The sequence below is a fragment of the Heterodontus francisci genome, unplaced genomic scaffold (assembly GCF_036365525.1).
Source record: "Heterodontus francisci isolate sHetFra1 unplaced genomic scaffold, sHetFra1.hap1 HAP1_SCAFFOLD_461, whole genome shotgun sequence".
NCBI lineage: Eukaryota > Metazoa > Chordata > Chondrichthyes > Heterodontiformes > Heterodontidae > Heterodontus > Heterodontus francisci.
This window is the reverse complement of record NW_027140390.1, coordinates 81,463-104,031: the sequence shown is the minus strand read 5'-3', so window position 1 is coordinate 104,031 and position 22,569 is coordinate 81,463.

Genomic DNA, 22,569 nt, shown 5'->3' with positions numbered 1-22,569 from the left:
AGAGAGTGGGCAAGAGAGAGAGTGGGCGGGAGATTGAGTGGGCGAGAGACTGGGTGGGCGAGAGAGAGTGTGTGCGAGAGAGACTCGGAGCCCGAGACGCGGTGTTGATGGCCAGTGTGTTGGGCCTGGTGTTGATTCCCAATGTGTTGAGCCTGGTGTTAATGCCCAGTGTGTTGGGCCTGGTGTTGATTCCCAGTGTGTTGAGCCTGGTGTTGATTCCCAGTGTGTTGAGCCTGGTGTTGATGCCCAGTGTGTTGGGCCTGGTGTTGATTCCCAGTGTGTTGAGCCTGGTGTTAATGCCCAGTGTGTTGGGCCTGGTGTTGATGGCCAGTGTGTTGAGCCTGGTGTTGATTCCCAGTGTGTTGGGCCTGGTGTTGATTCCCAGTGTGTTGTGCCTGGTGTTGATTCCCAGTGTGTTGAGCCTGGTGTTGATGCCCAGTGTGTTGGGCCTGGTGTTGATTCCCAGTGTGTTGAGCCTGGTGTTGATTCCCAGTGTGTTGGGCCTGGTGTTGATTCCCAGTGTGTTGGGCCTGGTGTTGATTCCCAGTGTGTTGTGCCTGGTGTTGATTCCCAGTGTGTTGGGCCTGGTGTTGATTCCCAGTGTGTTGTGCCTGGTGTTGATTCCCAGTGTGTTGTGCCTGGTGTTGATTCCCAGTGTGTTGGGCCTGGTGTTGATTCCCAGTGTGTTGGGCCTGGTGTTGATTCCCAGTGTGTTGTGCCTGGTGTTGATTCCCAGTGTGTTGGGCCTGGTGTTGATTCCCAGTGTGTTGAGCCTGGTGTTGATTCCCAGTGTGTTGGGCCTGGTGTTGATTCCCAGTGTGTTGGGCCTGGTGTTGATTCCCAGTGTGTTGTGCCTGGTGTTGATTCCCAGTGTGTTGGGCCTGGTGTTGATTCCCTGTGTGTTGGGCCTGGTGTTGATTCCCAGTGTGTTGGGCCTGGTGTTGATTCCCAGTGTGTTTGGCCTGGTGTTGATTCTCAGTGTGTTGGGCCTGGTGTTGGTTCCCAGTGTGTTGTGCCTGGTGTTGATTCCCAGTGTGTTGGGCCTGGTGTTGATTCCCAGTGTGTTGTGCCTGGTGTTGATTCCCAGTGTGTTGGGCCTGGTGTTGATTCCCTGTGTGTTGGGCCTGGTGTTGATTCCCAGTGTGTTGGGCCTGGTGTTGATTCCCAGTGTGTTGTGCCTGGTGTTGATTCCCAGTGTGTTGGGCCTGGTGTTGATTCCCAGTGTGTTGGGCCTGGTGTTGATTCCCAGTGTGTTGTGCCTGGTGTTGATTCCCAGTGTGTTGGGCCTGGTGTTGATTCCCAGTGTGTTGGGCCTGGTGTTGATTCCCAGTGTGTTGGGCCTGGTGTTGATTCCCAGTGTGTTGTGCCTGGTGTTGATTCCCAGTGTGTTGGGCCTGGTGTTGATTCCCTGTGTGTTGGGCCTGGTGTTGATTCCCAGTGTGTTGGGCCTGGTGTTGATTCCCAGTGTGTTTGGCCTGGTGTTGATTCTCAGTGTGTTGGGCCTGGTGTTGGTTCCCAGTGTGTTGTGCCTGGTGTTGATTCCCAGTGTGTTGGGCCTGGTGTTGATTCCCAGTGTGTTGTGCCTGGTGTTGATTCCCAGTGTGTTGGGCCTGGTGTTGATTCCCTGTGTGTTGGGCCTGGTGTTGATTCCCAGTGTGTTGGGCCTGGTGTTGATTCCCAGTGTGTTTGGCCTGGTGTTGATTCCCAGTGTGTTGGGCCTGGTGTTGATTCCCAGTGTGTTGTGCCTGGTGTTGATTCCCAGTGTGTTGTGCCTGGTGTTGATTCCCAGTGTGTTGGGCCTGGTGTTGATTCCCAGTGTGCGGTGCCTGGTGTTGATTCCCTGTGTGTTGGGCCTGGTGTTGATTCCCAGTGTGTTGGGCCTGGTGTTGATTCCCAGTGTGTTGGGCCTGGTGTTGATTCCCAGTGTGTTGGGCCTGGTGTTGATACCCAGTGTGTTGGGCCTGGTGTTGATACCCAGTGTGTTGGGCCTGGTGTTGATACCCAGTGTGTTGGGCCTGGTGTTGATGCCCAGTGTGTTGAGCCTGGTGTTGATTCCCGGTGTGTTGGGCTTGGTGTTGATTCCCAGTGTGTTGGGCCTGGTGTTGATACCCAGTGTGTTGGGCCTGGTGTTGATGCCCAGTGTGTTGAGCCTGGTGTTGATGCCCGGTGTGTTGAGCCTGGTGTTGATTCCCGGTGTGTTGGGCCTGGTGTTGATTCCCAGTGTGTTGGGCCTGGTGTTGATTCCCGGTGTGTTGGGCTTGGTGTTGATTCCCAGTGTGTTGGGCCTGGTGTTGATTCCCAGTGTGTTGGGCTTGGTGTTGATTCCCAGTGTGTTGGGCCTGGTGTTGATTCCCAGTGTGTTGGGCCTGGTGTTGATTCCCAGTGTGTTGGGCCTGGTGTTGATTCCCAATGTGTTGTGCCTGGTGTTGATTCCCAGTGTGTTGGGCTTGGTGTTGATTCCCAGTGTGTTGGGCCTGGTGTTGATGCCCAGTGTGTTGTGCCTGGTGTTGATTCCCAGTGTGTTGGGCTTGGTGTTGATTCCCAGTGTGTTGGGCCTGGTGTTGATTCCCAGTGTGTTGGGCCTGGTGTTGATTCCCAATGTGTTGGGCCTGGTGTTGATTCCCAGTGTGTTGGGCCTGGTGTTGATTCCCAGTGTGTTGTGCCTGGTGTTGATGCCCAGTGTGTTGTGCCTGGTGTTGATTCCCAGTGTGTTGAGCCTGGTGTTGATTCCCAGTGTGTTGGGCCTGGTGTTGATTCCCGGTGTGTTGGGCCTGGTGTTGATTCCCAGTGTGTTGAGCCTGGTGTTGATTCCCAGTGTGTTGGGCCTGGTGTTGATTCCCGGTGTGTTGGGCCTGGTGTTGATGCCCAGTGTGTTGGGCCTGGTGTTGATGCCCAGTGTGTTGTGCCTGGTGTTAATGCCCAGTGTGTTGTGCCTGGTGTTGATTCCCAGTGTGTTGAGCCTGGTGTTGATTCCCAGTGTGTTGTGCCTGGTGTTGATTCCCAGTGTGTTGGGCCTGGTGTTGATTCCCAGTGTGTTGGGCCTGGTGTTGATTCCCTGTGTGTTGGGCCTGGTGTTGATTCCCAGTGTGTTGGGCCTGGTGTTGATTCCCAGTGTGTTGGGCCTGGTGTTGATTCCCAGTGTGTTGGGCCTGGTGTTGATTCCCGGTGTGTTGGGCCTGGTGTTGATTCCCAGTGTGTTGTGCCTGGTGTTGATGCCCAGTGTGTTGGGCCTGGTGTTGATTCCCAGTGTGTTGGGCCTGGTGTTGATACCCAGTGTGTTGAGCCTGGTGTTGATTCCCAGTGTGTTGGGCCTGGTGTTGATTCCCAGTGTGTTGGGCCTGGTGTTGATTCCCAGTGTGTTGGGCCTGGTGTTGATTCCCAGTGTGTTGGGCCTGGTGTTGATTCCCAGTGTGTTGGGCCTGGTGTAGATTCCCAGTGTGTTGGGCCTGGTGTTGATTCCCAGTGTGTTGAGCCTGGTGTTGATTCCCAGTGTGTTGTGCCTGGTGTTGATTCCCAGTGTGTTGGGCCTGGTGTTGATTCCCAGTGTGTTGAGCCTGGTGTTGATTCCCAGTGTGTTGTGCCTGGTGTTATTGCCCAGTGTGTTGAGCCTGGTGTTGATTCCCAGTGTGTTGGGCCTGGTGTTGATACCCAGTGTGTTGGGCCTGGTGTTGATTCCCAGTGTGTTGTGCCTGGTGTTGATTCCCAGTGTGTTGAGCCTGGTGTTGATTCCCAGTGTGTTGGGCCTGGTGTTGATTCCCAGTGTGTTGGAACTGGTGTTGATTCCCAGTGTGTTGGGCCTGGTGTTGATTCCCAGTGTGTTGTGCCTGGTGTTGATTCCCAGTGTGTTGGGCCTGGTGTTGATTCCCAGTGTGTTGGGCCTGGTGTTGATTCCCAGTGTGTTGGGCCTGGTGTTAATGCCCAGTGTGTTGTGCCTGGTGTTGATTCCCAGTGTGTTGAGCCTGGTGTTGATTCCCAGTGTGTTGTGCCTGGTGTTGATTCCCAGTGTGTTGGGCCTGGTGTTGATTCCCAGTGTGTTGGGCCTGGTGTTGATACCCAGTGTGTTGTGCCTGGTGTTGATTCCCAGTGTGTTGTGCCTGGTGTTGATTCCCAGTGTGTTGGGCCTGGTGTTGATTCCCAGTGTGTTGGGCCTGGAGTTGATTCCCAGTGTGTTGGGCCTGGTGTTGATACTCAGTGTGTTGTGCCTGGTGTTGATTCCCAGTGTGTTGGGCCTGGTGTTGATTCCCAGTGTGTTGGGCCTGGTGTTGATTCCCAGTGTGTTGGGCCTGGTGTTGATTCCCAGTGTGTTGGGCCTGGTGTTGATTCCCAGTGTGTTGTGCCTGGTGTTGATTCCCAGTGTGTTGTGCCTGGTGTTGATTCCCAGTGTGTTGAGCCTGGTGTTGATTCCCAGTGTGTTGGGCCTGGTGTTGATTCCCAGTGTGTTGAGCCTGGTGTTGATTCCCAGTGTGTTGTGCCTGGTGTTGATACCCAGTGTGTTGGGCCTGGTGTTGATTCCCAGAGTGTTGTGCCTGGTGTTGATACCCAGTGTGTTGTGCCTGGTGTTGATTCCCAGTGTGTTGGGCCTGGTGTTGATTCCCAGTGTGTTGAGCCTGGTGTTGATTCCCAGTGTGTTTGCCCTGGTGTTGATGCCCAGTGTGTTGAGCCTGGTGTTGATTCCCAGTGTGTTGGGCCTGGTGTTGATGCCCAGTGTGTTGGACCTGGTGTTGATTCCCAGTGTGTTGTGCCTGGTGTTGATTCCCAGTGTGTTGGACCTGGTGTTGATGCCCAGTGTGTTGGGCCTGGTGTTGATTCCCAGTGTGTTGGGCCTGGTGTTGATTCCCAGTGTGTTGGGCCTGGTGTTGATTCCCAGTGTGTTGGACCTGGTGTTGATTCCCAGTGTGTTGGACCTGGTGTTGATGCCCAGTGTGTTGGGCCTGGTGTTGATTCCCAGTGTGTTGGGCCTGGTGTTGATTCCCAGTGTGTTGGGCCTGGTGTTGATTCCCAGTGTGTTGGACCTGGTGTTGATTCCCAGTGTGTTGGACCTGGTGTTGATGCCCAGTGTGTTGGGCCTGGTGTTGATTCCCAGTGTGTTGGGCCTGGTGTTGATTCCCAGTGTGTTGGGCCTGGTGTTGATTCCCAGTGTGTTGGGCCTGGTGTTGATTCCCAGTGTGTTGGGCCTGGTGTTGATTCCCAGTGTGTTGGACCTGGTGTTGATTCCCAGTGTGTTGTGCCTGGTGTTGATTCCCAGTGTGTTGGACCTGATGTTGATACACAGTGTGTTGTGCCTGGTGTTGATTCCCAGTGTGTTGTGCCTGGTGTTGATTCCCAGTGTGTTGAGCCTGGTGTTGATTCCCAGAGTGTTGTGCCTGGTGTTGATACCCAGTGTGTTGTGCCTGGTGTTGATGCCCAGTGTGTTGAGCCTGGTGTTGATTCCCAGTGTGTTGTGCCTGGTGTTGATGCCCAGTGTGTTGAGCCTGGTGTTGATTCCCAGAGTGTTGTGCCTGGTGTTGATACCCAGTGTGTTGTGCCTGGTGTTGATGCCCAGTGTGTTGAGCCTGGTGTTGATTCCCAGTGTGTTGTGCCTGGTGTTGATGCCCAGTGTGTTTGCCCTGGTGTTGATGCCCAGTGTGTTGAGCCTGGTGTTGATTCCCAGTGTGTTGGGCCTGGTGTTGATGCCCAGTGTGTTGGACCTGGTGTTGATTCCCAGTGTGTTGGGCCTGGTGTTGATTCCCAGTGTGTTGTGCCTGGTGTTGATTCCCAGTGTGTTGGACCTGATGTTGATACACAGTGTGTTGTGCCTGGTGTTGATTCCCAGTGTGTTGTGCCTGGTGTTGATTCCCAGTGTGTTGGGCCTGGTGTTGATTCCCAGTGTGTTGGACCTGGTGTTGATTCCCAGTGTGTTGTGCCTGGTGTTGATTCCCAGTGTGTTGGACCTGATGTTGATACACAGTGTGTTGTGCCTGGTGTTGATTCCCAGTGTGTTGTGCCTGGTGTTGATTCCCAGTGTGTTGTGCCTGGTGTTGATTCCCAGTGTGTTGTGCCTGGTGTTGATTCCCAGTGTGTTGAGCCTGGTGTTGATTCCCAGTGTGTTGTGCCTGGTGTTGATGCCCAGTGTGTTGGGCCTGGTGTTGATTCCCAGTGTGTTGGGCCTGGTGTTGATTCCCAGTGTGTTGAGCCTGGTGTTGATTCCCAGTGTGTTGTGCCTGGTGTTGATTCCCAGTGTGTTGGGCCTGGTGTTGATTCCCAGTGTGTTGTGCCTGGTGTTGATTCCCAGTGTGTTGGGCCTGGTGTTGATTCCCAGTGTGTTGGGCCTGGTGTTGATTCCCAGTGTGTTGGGCCTGGTGTTGATTCCCAGTGTGTTGGGCCTGGTGTTGATTCCCAGTGTGTTGGGCCTGGTGTTGATTCCCAGTGTGTTGGGCCTGGTGTTGATACCCAGTGTGTTGTGCCTGGTGTTGATTCCCAGTGTGTTGGGCCTGGTGTTGATTCCCAGTGTGTTGAGCCTGGTGTTGATTCCCAGTGTGTTGGGCCTGGTGTTGATTCCCAGTGTGTTGGACCTGGTGTTGATTCCCAGTGTGTTGGGCCTGGTGTTGATTCCCAGTGTGTTGTGCCTGGTGTTGATTCCCAGTGTGTTGGACCTGATGTTGATACACAGTGTGTTGTGCCTGGTGTTGATTCCCAGTGTGTTGTGCCTGGTGTTGATTCCCAGTGTGTTGGGCCTGGTGTTGATTCCCAGTGTGTTGGGCCTGGTGTTGATTCCCAGTGTGTTGAGCCTGGTGTTGATTCCCAGTGTGTTGTGCCTGGTGTTGATTCCCAGTGTGTTGGGCCTGGTGTTGATTCCCAGTGTGTTGGGCCTGGTGTTGATTCCCAGTGTGTTGTGCCTGGTGTTGATTCCCAGTGTGTTGGGCCTGGTGTTGATTCCCAGTGTGTTGGGCCTGGTGTTGATTCCCAGTGTGTTGGGCCTGGTGTTGATTCCCAGTGTGTTGTGCCTGGTGTTGATTCCCAGTGTGTTGGGCCTGGTGTTGATTCCCAGTGTGTTGGGCCTGGTGTTGATTCCCAGTGTGTTGGGCCTGGTGTTGATTCCCAGTGTGTTGAGCCTGGTGTTGATACCCAGTGTGTTGAGCCTGGTGTTGATTCCCGGTGTGTTGGGCCTGGTGTTGATACCCAGTGTGTTGAGCCTGGTGTTGATTCCCAGTGTGTTGAGCCTGGTGTTGATTCCCAGTGTGTTGTGCCTGGTGTTGATGCCCAGTGTGTTGGGCCTGGTGTTGATACCCAGTGTGTTGAGCCTGGTGTTGATTCCCGGTGTGTTGGGCCTGGTGTTGATACCCAGTGTGTTGAGCCTGGTGTTGATTCCCAGTGTGTTGAGCCTGGTGTTGATGCCCAGTGTGTTGAGCTTGGTGTTGATGCCCAGTGTGTTGTGCCTGGTGTTGATTCCCAGTGTGTTGAGCTTGGTGTTGATGCCCAGTGTGTTGGGCCTGGTGTAGATTCCCAGTGTGTTGGGCCTGGTGTTAATGCCCAGTGTGTTGGGCCTGGTGTTGATTCCCAGTGTGTTGTGCCTGGTGTTGATTCCCAGTGTGTTGAGCCTGGTGTTGATACCCAGTGTGTTGTGCCTGGTGTTGATGCCCAGTGTGTTGAGCCTGGTGTTGATTCCCAGTGTGTTGGGCCTGGTGTTGATACCCAGTGTGTTGTGCCTGGTGTTGATTCCCAGTGTGTTGTGCCTGGTGTTGATTCCCAGTGTGTTGGGCCTGGTGTTGATTCCCAGTGTGTTGTGCCTGGTGTTGATGCCCAGTGTGTTGGGCCTGGTGTTGATTCCCAGTGTGTTGGACCTGGTGTTGATGCCCAGTGTGTTGGGCCTGGTGTTGATTCCCAGTGTGTTGGGCCTGGTGTTGATTCCCAGTGTGTTGGGCCTGGTGTTGATACTCAGTGTGTTGTGCCTGGTGTTGATTCCCAGTGTGTTGGGCCGGGTGTTGATTCCCAGTGTGTTGGGCCTGGTGTTGATTCCCAGTGTGTTGGGCCTGGTGTTGATTCCCAGTGTGTTGGGCCTGGTGTTGATTCCCAGTGTGTTGTGCCTGGTGTTGATTCCCAGTGTGTTGTGCCTGGTGTTGATTCCCAGTGTGTTGAGCCTGGTGTTGATTCCCAGTGTGTTGGGCCTGGTGTTGATTCCCAGTGTGTTGAGCCTGGTGTTGATTCCCAGTGTGTTGTGCCTGGTGTTGATACCCAGTGTGTTGGGCCTGGTGATGATTCCCAGAGTGTTGTGCCTGGTGTTGATACCCAGTGTGTTGTGCCTGGTGTTGATGCCCAGTGTGTTGAGCCTGGTGTTGATTCCCAGTGTGTTGGGCCTGGTGTTGATGCCCAGTGTGTTGGACCTGGTGTTGATTCCCAGTGTGTTGTGCCTGGTGTTGATTCCCAGTGTGTTGGACCTGGTGTTGATGCCCAGTGTGTTGGGCCTGGTGTTGATTCCCAGTGTGTTGTGCCTGGTGTTGATTCCCAGTGTGTTGGACCTGATGTTGATACACAGTGTGTTGGGCCTGGTGTTGATTCCCAGTGTGTTGTGCCTGGTGTTGATTCCCAGTGTGTTGTGCCTGGTGTTGATTCCCAGTGTGTTGTGCCTGGTGTTGATTCCCAGTGTGTTGGACCTGATGTTGATACACAGTGTGTTGGGCCTGGTGTTGATTCCCAGTGTGTTGTGCCTGGTGTTGATTCCCAGTGTGTTGTGCCTGGTGTTGATTCCCAGTGTGTTGGACCTGATGTTGATACACAGTGTGTTGGGCCTGGTGTTGATGCCCAGTGTGTTGGACCTGGTGTTGATTCCCAGTGTGTTGTGCCTGGTGTTGATTCCCAGTGTGTTGGACCTGGTGTTGATGCCCAGTGTGTTTGGCCTGGTGTTGATTCCCAGTGTGTTGGGCCTGGTGTTGATGCCCAGTGTGTTGGACCTGGTGTTGATTCCCAGTGTGTTGTGCCTGGTGTTGATTCCCAGTGTGTTGGACCTGGTGTTGATGCCCAGTGTGTTGGGCCTGGTGTTGATTCCCAGTGTGTTGTGCCTGGTGTTGATTCCCAGTGTGTTGGACCTGATGTTGATACACAGTGTGTTGGGCCTGGTGTTGATTCCCAGTGTGTTGGACCTGGTGTTGATGCCCAGTGTGTTGGGCCTGGTGTTGATTCCCAGTGTGTTGTGCCTGGTGTTGATTCCCAGTGTGTTGGACCTGATGTTGATACACAGTGTGTTGGGCCTGGTGTTGATTCCCAGTGTGTTGGACCTGGTGTTGATGCCCAGTGTGTTGGGCCTGGTGTTGATTCCCAGTGTGTTGTGCCTGGTGTTGATTCCCAGTGTGTTGGGCCTGGTGTTGATTCCCAGTGTGTTGTGCCTGGTGTTGATTCCCAGTGTGTTGTGCCTGGTGTTGATTCCCAGTGTGTTGGGCCTGGTGTTGATTCCCAGTGTGTTGGGCCTGGTGTTGATGCCCAGTGTGTTGAGCCTGGTGTTGATTCCCAGTGTGTTTGCCCTGGTGTTGATGCCCAGTGTGTTGAGCCTGGTGTTGATTCCCAGTGTGTTGGGCCTGGTGTTGATGCCCAGTGTGTTGAGCCTGGTGTTGATTCCCAGTGTGTTTGCCCTGGTGTTGATGCCCAGTGTGTTGGACCTGGTGTTGATTCCCAGTGTGTTGTGCCTGGTGTTGATTCCCAGTGTGTTGGACCTGGTGTTGATGCCCAGTGTGTTGGGCCTGGTGTTGATTCCCAGTGTGTTGTGCCTGGTGTTGATTCCCAGTGTGTTGGACCTGGTGTTGATGCCCAGTGTGTTGTGCCTGGTGTTGATTCCCAGTGTGTTGGACCTGGTGTTGATGCCCAGTGTGTTGTGCCTGGTGTTGATTCCCAGTGTGTTGTGCCTGGTGTTGATTCCCAGTGTGTTGGACCTGGTGTTGATGCCCAGTGTGTTGGGCCTGGTGTTGATTCCCAGTGTGTTGTGCCTGGTGTTGATTCCCAGTGTGTTGGACCTGATGTTGATACACAGTGTGTTGTGCCTGGTGTTGATTCCCAGTGTGTTGTGCCTGGTGTTGATTCCCAGTGTGTTGAGCCTGGTGTTGATTCCCAGAGTGTTGTGCCTGGTGTTGATACCCAGTGTGTTGTGCCTGGTGTTGATGCCCAGTGTGTTGAGCCTGGTGTTGATTCCCAGTGTGTTGTGCCTGGTGTTGATGCCCAGTGTGTTGAGCCTGGTGTTGATTCCCAGTGTGTTGTGCCTGGTGTTGATGCCCAGTGTGTTGGGCCTGGTGTTGATTCCCGGTGTGTTGTGCCTGGTGTTGATTCCCAGTGTGTTGTGCCTGGTGTTGATTCCCAGTGTGTTGGGCCTGGTGTTGATTCCCAGTGTGTTTGCCCTGGTGTTGATGCCCAGTGTGTTGAGCCTGGTGTTGATTCCCAGTGTGTTGGGCCTGGTGTTGATGCCCAGTGTGTTGGACCTGGTGTTGATTCCCAGTGTGTTGTGCCTGGTGTTGATTCCCAGTGTGTTGGACCTGGTGTTGATGCCCAGTGTGTTGGGCCTGGTGTTGATTCCCAGTGTGTTGTGCCTGGTGTTGATTCCCAGTGTGTTGGACCTGATGTTGATACACAGTGTGTTGTGCCTGGTGTTGATTCCCAGTGTGTTGTGCCTGGTGTTGATTCCCAGTGTGTTGGGCCTGGTGTTGATTCCCAGTGTGTTGGGCCTGGTGTTGATTCCCAGTGTGTTGTGCCTGGTGTTGATTCCCAGTGTGTTGGGCCTGGTGTTGATTCCCAGTGTGTTGTGCCTGGTGTTGATTCCCAGTGTGTTGGGCCTGGTGTTGATTCCCAGTGTGTTGGGCCTGGTGTTGATTCCCAGTGTGTTGGGCCTGGTGTTGATTCCCAGTGTGTTGTGCCTGGTGTTGATTCCCAGTGTGTTGGGCCTGGTGTTGATTCCCAGTGTGTTGGGCCTGGTGTTGATTCCCAGTGTGTTGGGCCTGGTGTTGATTCCCAGTGTGTTGGGCCTGGTGTTGATTCCCAGTGTGTTGGGCCTGGTGTTGATTCCCAGTGTGTTGGGCCTGGTGTTGATTCCCAGTGTGTTGAGCCTGGTGTTGATTCCCAGTGTGTTGAGCCTGGTGTTGATTCCCAGTGTGTTGGGCCTGGTGTTGATTCCCAGTGTGTTGGGCCTGGTGTTGATTCCCAGTGTGTTGTGCCTGGTGTTGATGCCCAGTGTGTTGGGCCTGGTGTTGATACCCAGTGTGTTGAGCCTGGTGTTGATTCCCGGTGTGTTGGGCCTGGTGTTGATACCCAGTGTGTTGAGCCTGGTGTTGATTACCAGTGTGTTGAGCCTGGTGTTGATGCCCAGTGTGTTGAGCTTGGTGTTGATGCCCAGTGTGTTGTGCCTGGTGTTGATTCCCAGTGTGTTGAGCTTGGTGTTGATGCCCAGTGTGTTGGGCCTGGTGTAGATTCCCAGTGTGTTGGGCCTGGTGTTAATGCCCAGTGTGTTGGGCCTGGTGTTGATTCCCAGTGTGTTGTGCCTGGTGTAGATTCCCAGTGTGTTGGGCCTGGTGTTAATGCCCAGTGTGTTGTGCCTGGTGTTGATTCCCAGTGTGTTGGGCCTGGTGTTGATGCCCAGTGTGTTGGGCCTGGTGTTGATGCCCAGTGTGTTGGGCCTGGTGTTGATACCCAGTGTGTTGAGCCTGGTGTTGATACCCAGTGTGTTGGGCCTGGTGTTGATTCCCAGTGTGTTGGGCCTGGTGTTGATTCCCAGTGTGTTGGGCCTGGTGTTGATTCCCAGTGTGTTGTGCCTGGTGTTGATTCCCTGTGTGTTGGGCCTGGTGTTGATACCCAGTGTGTTGGGCCTGGTGTTGATACCCAGTGTGTTGAGCCTGGTGTTGATTCCCGGTGTGTTGGGCCTGGTGTTGATACCCAGTGTGTTGGGCCTGGTGTTGATTCCCAGTGTGTTGAGCCTGGTGTTGATTCCCAGTGTGTTGAGCCTGGTGTTGATTCCCGGTGTGTTGTGCCTGGTGTTGATTCCCAGTGTGTTGGGCCTGGTGTTGATTCCCAATGTGTTGTGCCTGGTGTTGATTCCCAGTGTGTTGAGCCTGGTGTTGATACCCAGTGTGTTGTGCCTGGTGTTGATGCCCAGTGTGTTGAGCCTGGTGTTGATTCCCGGTGTGTTGAGCTTGGTGTTGATGCCCAGTGTGTTGGGCCTGGTGTAGATTCCCAGTGTGTTGGGCCTGGTGTTAATGCCCAGTGTGTTGGGCCTGGTGTTGATTCCCAGTGTGTTGTGCCTGGTGTAGATTCCCAGTGTGTTGGGCCTGGTGTTAATGCCCAGTGTGTTGTGCCTGGTGTTGATTCCCAGTGTGTTGGGCCTGGTGTTGATGCCCAGTGTGTTGGGCCTGGTGTTGATGCCCAGTGTGTTGGGCCTGGTGTTGATACCCAGTGTGTTGAGCCTGGTGTTGATACCCAGTGTGTTGAGCCTGGTGTTGATACCCAGTGTGTTGGGCCTGGTGTTGATTCCCAGTGTGTTGAGCCTGGTGTTGATACCCAGTGTGTTGAGCCTGGTGTTGATACCCAGTGTGTTGAGCCTGGTGTTGATTCCCAGTGTGTTTGGCCTGGTGTTGATTCCCAGTGTGTTGAGCCTGGTGTTGATTCCCAGTGTGTTGGGCCTGGTGTTGATTCCCAGTGTGTTGGGCCTGGTGTTGATTCCCAGTGTGTTGTGCCTGGTGTTGATTCCCTGTGTGTTGGGCCTGGTGTTGATACCCAGTGTGTTGGGCCTGGTGTTGATACCCAGTGTGTTGAGCCTGGTGTTGATTCCCGGTGTGTTGGGCCTGGTGTTGATACCCAGTGTGTTGTGCCTGGTGTTGATGCCCAGTGTGTTGAGCCTGGTGTTGATACCCAGTGTGTTGAGCCTGGTGTTGATACCCAGTGTGTTGAGCCTGGTGTTGATACCCAGTGTGTTGAGCCTGGTGTTGATACCCAGTGTGTTGAGCCTGGTGTTGATTCCCAGTGTGTTTGGCCTGGTGTTGATTCCCAGTGTGTTGAGCCTGGTGTTGATTCCCAGTGTGTTGGGCCTGGTGTTGATTCCCAGTGTGTTGGGCCTGGTGTTGATTCCCAGTGTGTTGTGCCTGGTGTTGATTCCCTGTGTGTTGGGCCTGGTGTTGATACCCAGTGTGTTGGGCCTGGTGTTGATACCCAGTGTGTTGAGCCTGGTGTTGATTCCCGGTGTGTTGGGCCTGGTGTTGATACCCAGTGTGTTGTGCCTGGTGTTGATGCCCAGTGTGTTGAGCCTGGTGTTGATTCCCGGTGTGTTGTGCCTGGTGTTGATTCCCAGTGTGTTGGGCCTGGTGTTGATTCCCAGTGTGTTGTGCCTGGTGTTGATTCCCAGTGTGTTGAGCCTGGTGTTGATACCCAGTGTGTTGTGCCTGGTGTTGATGCCCAGTGTGTTGAGCCTGGTGTTGATTCCCAGTGTGTTGTGCCTGGTGTTGATTCCCAGTGTGTTGTGCCTGGTGTTGATGCCCAGTGTGTTGAGCCTGGTGTTGATACCCAGTGTGTTGTGCCTGGTGTTGATGCCCAGTGTGTTGAGCCTGGTGTTGATTCCCAGTGTGTTGTGCCTGGTGTTGATTCCCAGTGTGTTGAGCCTGGTGTTGATTCCCAGTGTGTTGGGCCTGCTGTTGATTCCCAGTGTGTTGTGCCTGGTGTTGATTCCCAGTGTGTTGGGCCTGGTGTTGATTCCCAGTGTGTTGGGCCTGGTGTTGATTCCCAGTGTGTTGGACCTGGTGTTGATTCCCAGTGTGTTGGACCTGGTGTTGATTCCCAGTGTGTTGGGCCTGGTGTTGATTCCCAGTGTGTTGGGCCTGGTGTTGATTCCCAGTGTGTTGGGCCTGGTGTTGATTCCCAGTGTGTTGGGCCTGGTGTTGATTCCCAGTGTGTTGGGCCTGGTGTTGATTCCCAGTGTGTTGGGCCTGGTGTTGATTCCCAGTGTGTTTGGCCTGGTGTTGATTCTCAGTGTGTTGGGCCTGGTGTTGATTCCCAGTGTGTTGGGCCTGGTGTTGATTCCCAGTGTGTTGGGCCTGGTGTTGATTCCCAGTGTGTTGTGCCTGGTGTTGATTCCCAGTGTGTTGGGCCTGGTGTTGATTCCCAGTGTGTTGTGCCTGGTGTTGATTCCCAGTGTGTTGTGCCTGGTGTTGATTCCCAGTGTGTTGAGCCTGGTGTTGATTCCCAGTGTGTTGGGCCTGGTGTTGATTCCCAGTGTGTTGTGCCTGGTGTTGATTCCCAGTGTGTTGGGCCTGGTGTTGATTCCCAGTGTGTTGGGCCTGGTGTTGATTCCCAGTCTGTTGAGCCTGGTGTTGATTCCCAGTGTGTTGAGCCTGGTGTTGATTCCCAGTGTGTTGGGCCTGGTGTTGATGCCCAGTGTGTTGGGCCTGGTGTTGATTCCCAGTGTGTTGGGCCTGGTGTAGATTCCCAGTCAGTTGGGCCTGGTGTTGATTCCCAGTGTGTTGGGCCTGGTGTTGATTCCCAGTCTGTTGAGCCTGGTGTTGATTCCCAGTGTGTTGTGCCTGGTGTTGATTCCCAGTGTGTTGAGCCTGGTGTTGATTCCCAGTGTGTTGGGCCTGGTGTTGATGCCCAGTGTGTTGGGCCTGGTGTTGATACCCAGTGTGTTGTGCCTGGTGTTGATTCCCAGTGTGTTGGGCCTGGTGTTGATTCCCAGTGTGTTGTGCCTGGTGTTGATGCCCAGTGTGTTGGGCCTGGTGTTGATTCCCAGTGTGTTGTGCCTGGTGTTGATTCCCAGTGTGTTGTGCCTGGTGTTGATGCCCAGTGTGTTGTGCCTGGTGTTGATTCCCAGTGTGTTGTGCCTGGTGTTGATTCCCAGTGTGTTGTGCCTGGTGTTGATTCCCAGTGTGTTGGGCCTGGTGTTGATTCCCAGTGTGCGGTGCCTGGTGTTGATTCCCAGTGTGTTGGGCCTGGTGTTGATACCCAGTGTGTTGGGCCTGGTGTTGATTCCCAGTGTGTTGGGCCTGGTGTTGATTCCCAGTGTGTTGGGCCTGGTGTTGATTCCCAGTGTGTTGGGCCTGGTGTTGATGCCCAGTGTGTTGTGCCTGGTGTTGATGCCCAGTGTGTTGTGCCTGGTGTTGATTCCCAGTGTGTTGGGCCTGGTGTTGATTCCCAGTGTGTTGAGCCTGGTGTTGATTCCCAGTGTGTTGTGCCTGGTGTTGATTCCCAGTGTGTTGAGCCTGGTGTTGATTCCCAGTGTGTTGGGCCTGGTGTTGATGCCCAGTGTGTTGGGCCTGGTGTTGATACCCAGTGTGTTGTGCCTGGTGTTGATTCCCAGTGTGTTGGGCCTGGTGTTGATTCCCAGTGTGTTGTGCCTGGTGTTGATGCCCAGTGTGTTGGGCCTGGTGTTGATTCCCAGTGTGTTGGGCCTGGTGTTGATTCCCAGTGTGTTGTGCCTGGTGTTGATTCCCAGTGTGTTGTGCCTGGTGTTGATGCCCAGTGTGTTGTGCCTGGTGTTGATTCCCAGTGTGTTGGGCCTGGTGTTGATTCCCAGTGTGCGGTGCCTGGTGTTGATTCCCAGTGTGTTGGGCCTGGTGTTGATACCCAGTGTGTTGGGCCTGGTGTTGATTCCCAGTGTGTTGGGCCTGGTGTTGATTCCCAGTGTGTTGAGCCTGGTGTTGATTCCCAGTGTGTTGAGCCTGGTGTTGATTCCCAGTGTGTTGGGCCTGCTGTTGATTCCCAGTGTGTTGGGCCTGGTGTTGATTCCCAGTGTGTTGGGCCTGGTGTTGATTCCCAGTGTGTTTGGCCTGGTGTTGATTCTCAGTGTGTTGGGCCTGGTGTTGGTTCCCAGTGTGTTGTGCCTGGTGTTGATTCCCAGTGTGTTGGGCCTGGTGTTGATTCCCAGTGTGTTGGGCCTGGTGTTGATTCCCAGTGTGTTGGGCCTGGTGTTGATTCCCAGTGTGTTGGGCCTGGTATTGATTCCCAGTGTGTTGGGCCTGGTGTAGATTCCCAGTCAGTTGGGCCTGGTGTTGATTCCCAGTGTGTTGGGCCTGGTGTTGATTCCCAGTGTGTTGGGCCTGGTGTTGATTCCCAGTGTGTTGAGCCTGGTGTTGATTCCCAGTGTGTTGGGCCTGGTGTTGATTCCCAGTGTGTTGGGCCTGGTGTTGATTCCCAGTGTGTTGGGCCTGGTGTTGATTCCCAGTGTGTTGGGCCTGGTGTAGATTCCCAGTCAGTTGGGCCTGTTGTTGATTCCCAGTGTGTTGTGCCTGGTGTAGATGCCCAGTGTGTTGGGCCTGGTGTAGATGCCCAGTGTGTTGGGCCTGGTGTAGATTCCCAGTCAGTTGGGCCTGGTGTAGATGCCCAGTGTGTTGGGCCTGGTGTAGATGCCCAGTGTGCTGTGCATGGCGCTACCCTAACTCACCTGTGGCTCAGCACCTGAGTGATCTGACTCCTGCCTCCTGCAGCTGGGAGCCGGCGTGGAGTGGTGTAATGGTGAATGCCCAGGGCTGGAGGCTGGAGGCTCCCTCATGCCCTCTCTGTACATGCTCTCCTGCTCTTCCTTCGCCCTCACATCCTGCGACTTGGGCCTGACTGCTGCCTCTGTCGCCTCCAGGGGTCTCAGCTCCTCAGGCTCCTCGTCTGTTGTCCCTGATGAACTGGCCTCCACTCCAGGGTGAAAGTCTTTGAGTTCAGTCCTGTCGATGATAACCCAATCCTTGCTGTCAAAGTCCTCCTCCTCGGCCAGAGGCACTGATCTAAAGGCCGTGCTCAGAGCCTCGTGCTCCACTGAAGCAGATGCCTCCATCTTGCCACTCCATTGCCTGTCACCTGGGCCCGGGCCCTGCCCTGTGTTCACCGACAGCATCTGTGCCTGTTGTGAGGAGTAGACCTGTCGCGAGGGGGAGCCCATGTAGTCCATCCGTGAGCTGCAATACACCAATGCAGTGTGTCAGAGGCAAAGCTAACAGCTCGCGGTAACAGTAACACCTGCATTTTGCAAGCACTTCACACAGCTCAGCACATCCCAAACTACTCGATACCAACTGCATCCCTTCAATAGGGAACAGGAGGTGCAACAGGCCACTCGGCCCCACCACACTACTCTGCCATTCAATATGAATATAGCTAAAATGGCAGCTCAGCTCTTCTACATTCCTCTCCTACTGTGCAGGAACTGCAGCAAACACTGCAGAAATTTGTGCACAGCAAGTTTCCACAAACTGCAATGTGATAATGTCCAGATAAATTGTTCCACTGATCTTGACTGAGGGATATATATTGGCCAAGAAAATGGGGGGAACTCCCCTGCTCTTCTCCGTAATAGTGCTGTCGGATCCAACACAGAGACAAGACAGGGCACCAGTTTAACAGCTCATCTGAAACACTGCACCGACAACAGTGCAGCACTCCCTCAGTACTGACCCTCCGACAGTGCAGCACTCCCTCAGCACTGACCCTCCGACAGTGCAGCACTCCCTCAGTACTGACCCTCTGACAGTGCGGCACTCCCTCAGTACTGACCCTCCGACAGTGCAGCACTCCCTCAGTACTGACCCTCTGACAGTGCAGCACTCCCTCAGTACTGACTCTGACAGTGCAGCACTCCCTCAGTACTGACCCTCTGACAGTGCAGCACTCCCTCAGTACTGACCCTCCGACAGTGCAGCACTCCCTCAGTACTGACCCTGTGACAGTGCAGCACTCCCTCAGTACTGACCCTCCGACAGTGCAGCACTCCCTCAGTACTGACCCTGTGACAGCGCAGCGCTCCCTCAGTACTGACCCTCCGATAGTGCAGCACTCCCTCAGTACTGACTCTGACAGTGCAGTGCTCCTTCAGCACTGACCCTCCGACAGTGTGGCGCTCCCTCAGTACTGACCCTCCGACAGTGCGGCACTCCCTCAGTACTGACCCTGTGACAGTGCAGCAGGACAGTGGGATTAGTTTGTGGATTGTTACAGGGATAATGGGGACAGAGTGCGGCAGCGGGATTAGTTTGGGATTGATAGAGGGTTATGGGGAGAATGGGATTAGTTTGGGCTGGATACAGGGCTATGGGAAGAGTGGAGAGCAGTTGGACCCGTGTGGCAACACCGAGACCAGAGAGTGGATAAATTCAGCACCAGGATCAGGGCCTTCACTTACCTTCAGGAGCAGAGAGCAATCGGACCTGTTCAGGAGTTGGCGCGCGCTGACTGAGTTTGAAAAACAAAATTCGAACAGTGACATCACAGGAAAGCTACAAGGTGATTGGTTGGTGAGTAAGTGCTGTTAGGGAGTATCAGTAAATAGCTGGGTTAGTAACTAAATAAAAAAGGTAAGGTCGACAGTTTTTTTTATATAGTAAATAGCGTTTTTTAGGGAATCAAGGTCCCTAGTGTAAATAATCTCTAATCTTTGAGTAATTTCAGGGAGTAAATTAAGGTTAAGTCGTGGCAGGGCATCTCGGCAGCGTGGAGTGCTCCTCTTGTGCAATGTGGGAAGTCAGGGACACTTCCAGTGTCCAGGGTGAACACGTGTGCAGGAAGTGTCTCCAGCTGCAGCTACTCGGAATCCGCATTTCGGATCTGGAGCAGATCTGGGGACACTGTGCAGCATCCGTGAGGCTGAGATTATTGGGGATAGCATGTACAGGGAGGTGGTCACAGCGCAGGTAAAGACTGCTCAGGCAGAAAGGGAATGGGTGACTGCCAGGCAGAGTAGAAGAAGTAGGCAGGTAGTGCAGCAGTCCCCTGGGTCCATCTCCCCATCTAACAGATTTTCCACTTTGGATACAGTTGGCGGAGATGGACCCAGGGGAATGCAGCAAAAGCCAAGTCTGTGGCACCACGGGTGGCTCAGCTGCACAGGAGGGGATGAAAAAGAGTGGGAGAGCTAGAGCGATAGGGGATTCTATTGTAAGGGGTACAGATAAGCGTTTCTGTAGCTGCAAATGAGAGTCCAGGATAGTATGTTGCCTCCCTGGTGCTCGGGTCAAGGACATCACAGAGCAGCTGCAGGACATTCTGAAGGGGTGGGTGAACAGTCAGAGGTTGTCGTTCACATCGGTACCAACGACATAGGCAGAAAAAGGGATGAGGTCTTGCAGCAAGAATTTAGGGAGCTAGATAGCAGATTAGCATGACCTCAAAAGTTGTAATCTCTGGATTACCCCTGGTGCCACGTCCTAGTGAGTATAGGAATAGGAGGATAGAGTAGATGAATGTGTGGCTGAAGAGATGGTGCAGGAGGGAGGGCTTTAGTTTCCTGGATCACTGGGTCTGTTTCTGGCAAAGGTGGGACCTATACAAGTTGGACGGGTTGCACCTGAACCGGAAAGGGACCAACATCCTTGCTGGGAGGTTTGCTAGTGCTGTTGGGGCGGGGGGGGGGGGGGGGGTGGTGGGGGAGGTTAAACTAATTTGGCAGGGGGATGGGATACAGAGTGGAGGTACAGTATGGGGTGAGGCACAGTCAAATATAGAAGAGAAACTGAGTCAGTCTGGAAGGCAGAGCAAATATAGACCTGTTAATACACAAGGGAAAAATGCAAGGCTGAATTGCATCTATTTTAATGCAAGGAGTCTTACAAGTCAGGCAGATGAATTGAGGGAGTTGATTAACACATGGGATTATGATATTATTGCTATCACAGAGACATGGTTGAGGGAGGGGCAGGACTGGCAACTCAATATTCCAGGGTATAGAATCTTCAGGCGTGACAGGGGAGGGGGTAAAAGAGGAGGTCGTATTGCACTGTTGATCAAGGAGTCAATTACTGCAGTAAGGAGGGATGATATCTTCGAAGGTTCCTCAAATGAGGCCATTTGGGTAGAACTTAAAAACAAAAAGGGGGCAATCACTTGGCTGGGTGTGTACTACAGGCCTCCAAACAGTCAGGGAGAGATAGAGGAGAAGATATGTAGGCAAATCTCAGAGAGGTGTAAAAATAATAGGGTAATAATAGTAGGGGATTTCAACTTCCCCAATATCAAGAACAAAGAACAGTACAGCACAGGAACAGGCCATTCGGCCCTCCAAGCCTGCGCCGATCTTGATGCCTGCCGAAACTAAAACCTTCTGCACTTCCGGGGTCCGTATCCCTCTATTCCCATCCTAATCATATATTTGTCAAGATGCCTCTTAAACGTCGCTATCGTACCTGCTTCCACCACCTCCCCCAGCAGCATGTTCCAGGCACTCACCACCCTCTGTGTAAAGAACTTGCCTCGCACATCCCCTCTAAACTTTGCCCCTCTCACCTTAAACCTATGCCCCCAAGTAACTGACTCTTCCACCCTGGGAAAAAGCTTCTGACTATCCATTCTGTCCATGCCGCTCGTAACTTTGTAAACCTCTATCACGTCGCCCCTCCACCTCCGTCGTTCCAGTGAAAACAATCCGAGTTTATCCAACCTCTCCTCATAGCTAATACCCTCCAGACCAGGCAACATCCTGGTAAACCTCCTCTGTACCCTCTCCAAAGCCTCCACATCCTTCTGGTAATGTGGCGACCAGAATTTCACGCAATATTCTAAGTGTGGCCTAACTAAAGTTCTGTACAGCTGCAACATGATTTGCCAATTTTTATACTCTATGCCCCGACCGAGGCATGCCGTACGCCTTCTTGACTACCTTATCCACCTGCGTTGCCACTTTCAGTGACCTGTGGACCTGTACGCCCAGATCTCTCTGCCTGTCAATACTCCTAAGGGTTCTGCCATTTGCTGTATATTTCCCACCTGAATTAGATCTTCCAAAATGCATTACCTCACATTTGTCCGGATTAAACTCCATCTGCCATTTCTCTGCCCAAGTCTCCAACCGATCTATATCCTGCTGTATCCTCTGACAATCCTCATCACTATCCGCAACTCCACCAACCTTTGTGTCGTCTGCAAACTTACTAATCAGACCAGCTACATTTTCCTCCAAATCATTTATATATATTACAAAGAGCAAAGGTCCCAGCACTGATCCCTGCGGAACACCACTAGTCACATCCCTCCATTCAGAAAAGCACCCTTTCACTGCTACCCTCTGTCTTCTATGACCGAGCCAGTTCTGTATCCATCTTGCCAGCTCACCTCTGATCCCGTGTGACTTCACCTTTTGTACCAGTCTGCCATGAGGGACCTTGTCAAAGGCTTTACTGAAGTCCATATAGATAACATCCACTGCCCTTCCTTCATCAATCATCTTCGTCACTTCCTCAAAAATCTCTATCAAATTAGTGAGACACGACCTCCCCTTCACAAAACCATGCTGCCTCTCGCTAATAAGTTTGTTTGTTTCCAAATGGGAGTAAATCCTGTCCCGATGAATCCTCTCTAATAATTTCCCTCCCACTGACGTAAGGCTCACCGGCCAATAATTTCCTGGATTATCCTTGCTACCCTTCTTAAACAAAGGAACAACATTGGCTATTCTCCAGTCCTCTCGGACCTCACCTGTAGCCAATGAGGATGCAAAGATTTCTGTCAAGGCCCCAGCAATTTCTTCCCTTGCTTCCCTCAGTATTCTGGGGTAGATCCCATCAGGCCCTGGGGACTTGGGATAGTCTGAGTGCTAAAGGCTTAAAGGGGGTGGAGTTCTTAAAATGAACACAGGAGAGCTTTTTGAGCCAGTATGTAGAAAGTCCTACAAGAGAAGGGGCAGTACTGGACCTAATCATAGGTAATGAAGCTGGACAAGTGGTAGAAGTGTCAGTGGGGGAGAATTTCGGGGATAGTAACCATAACTCTGTAAGATTTAAGGTAGTTATGGAAAAGGACAAAGATGGACCAGAAATAAAGGGACTGAATTGGGGGAAGGCCGATTTCAATATGATAAAACAGGATCTGGCCAAAGTGGACTGGGAGCAGCTACTTGTAGGAAAGTCTACATCAGACCAGTGGGAGTCATTCAAAGAGGAAATAGTGAGGGTTCAGAGTCAACATGTACCTGTTAAGGTGAAGGGTAGGACCAACAAGTCCAGGATGTCAAGGGATACAGAGGATTGAATTAGGGTAAAACAGGAGGCTTATGGCAGATTCGGAGCACTGAAAACAGTAAAGGCCCGAGAGGAATATAAAAAGTGTAGGGGGTACTTAAAGAGGTAATTAGGAGAGTGAAGAGGGGACATGAAAAAACACTGGTGGGCAAGATAAAGGAAAATCCTAAGGCGTTTTATAAGTATATTAAGGGCAAGAGGATAACCAGGGAAAGAGTACGGCCCATTAGGGACCAAAGTGGCAATCTGTGTCAGGAGCTGGGGGACATAGGTGAGGTTTTAAATGATTACTTTTCATCTGTGTTCATGATGGAGAAGGACGATGTCGGTGTAGAGATCAGGGAGGGGAATTGTGATATACTTGAACATATTAACATTGAAAGGGAGGAAATATTAGCTGTTTTAGCGGGCTTAAAAGTGGATAAATCCCCAGGCCAAGATGAGATGTATCCCAGGCTGTTATGTGAGGCAAGGGAGGTGATAGCAGGGGCTCTGACACAAATTTTCAAATCCTCTCTGGCCACAGGAGAGGTACCAGAGGACTGGAGGACAGTGAATGTGGTATCATTATTCAAGAAGGGTAGCAGGGATAAACCAGGTAATCACAGGCCGGTGAGTCTAACATCAGTGGTGGGGAAAATATTGG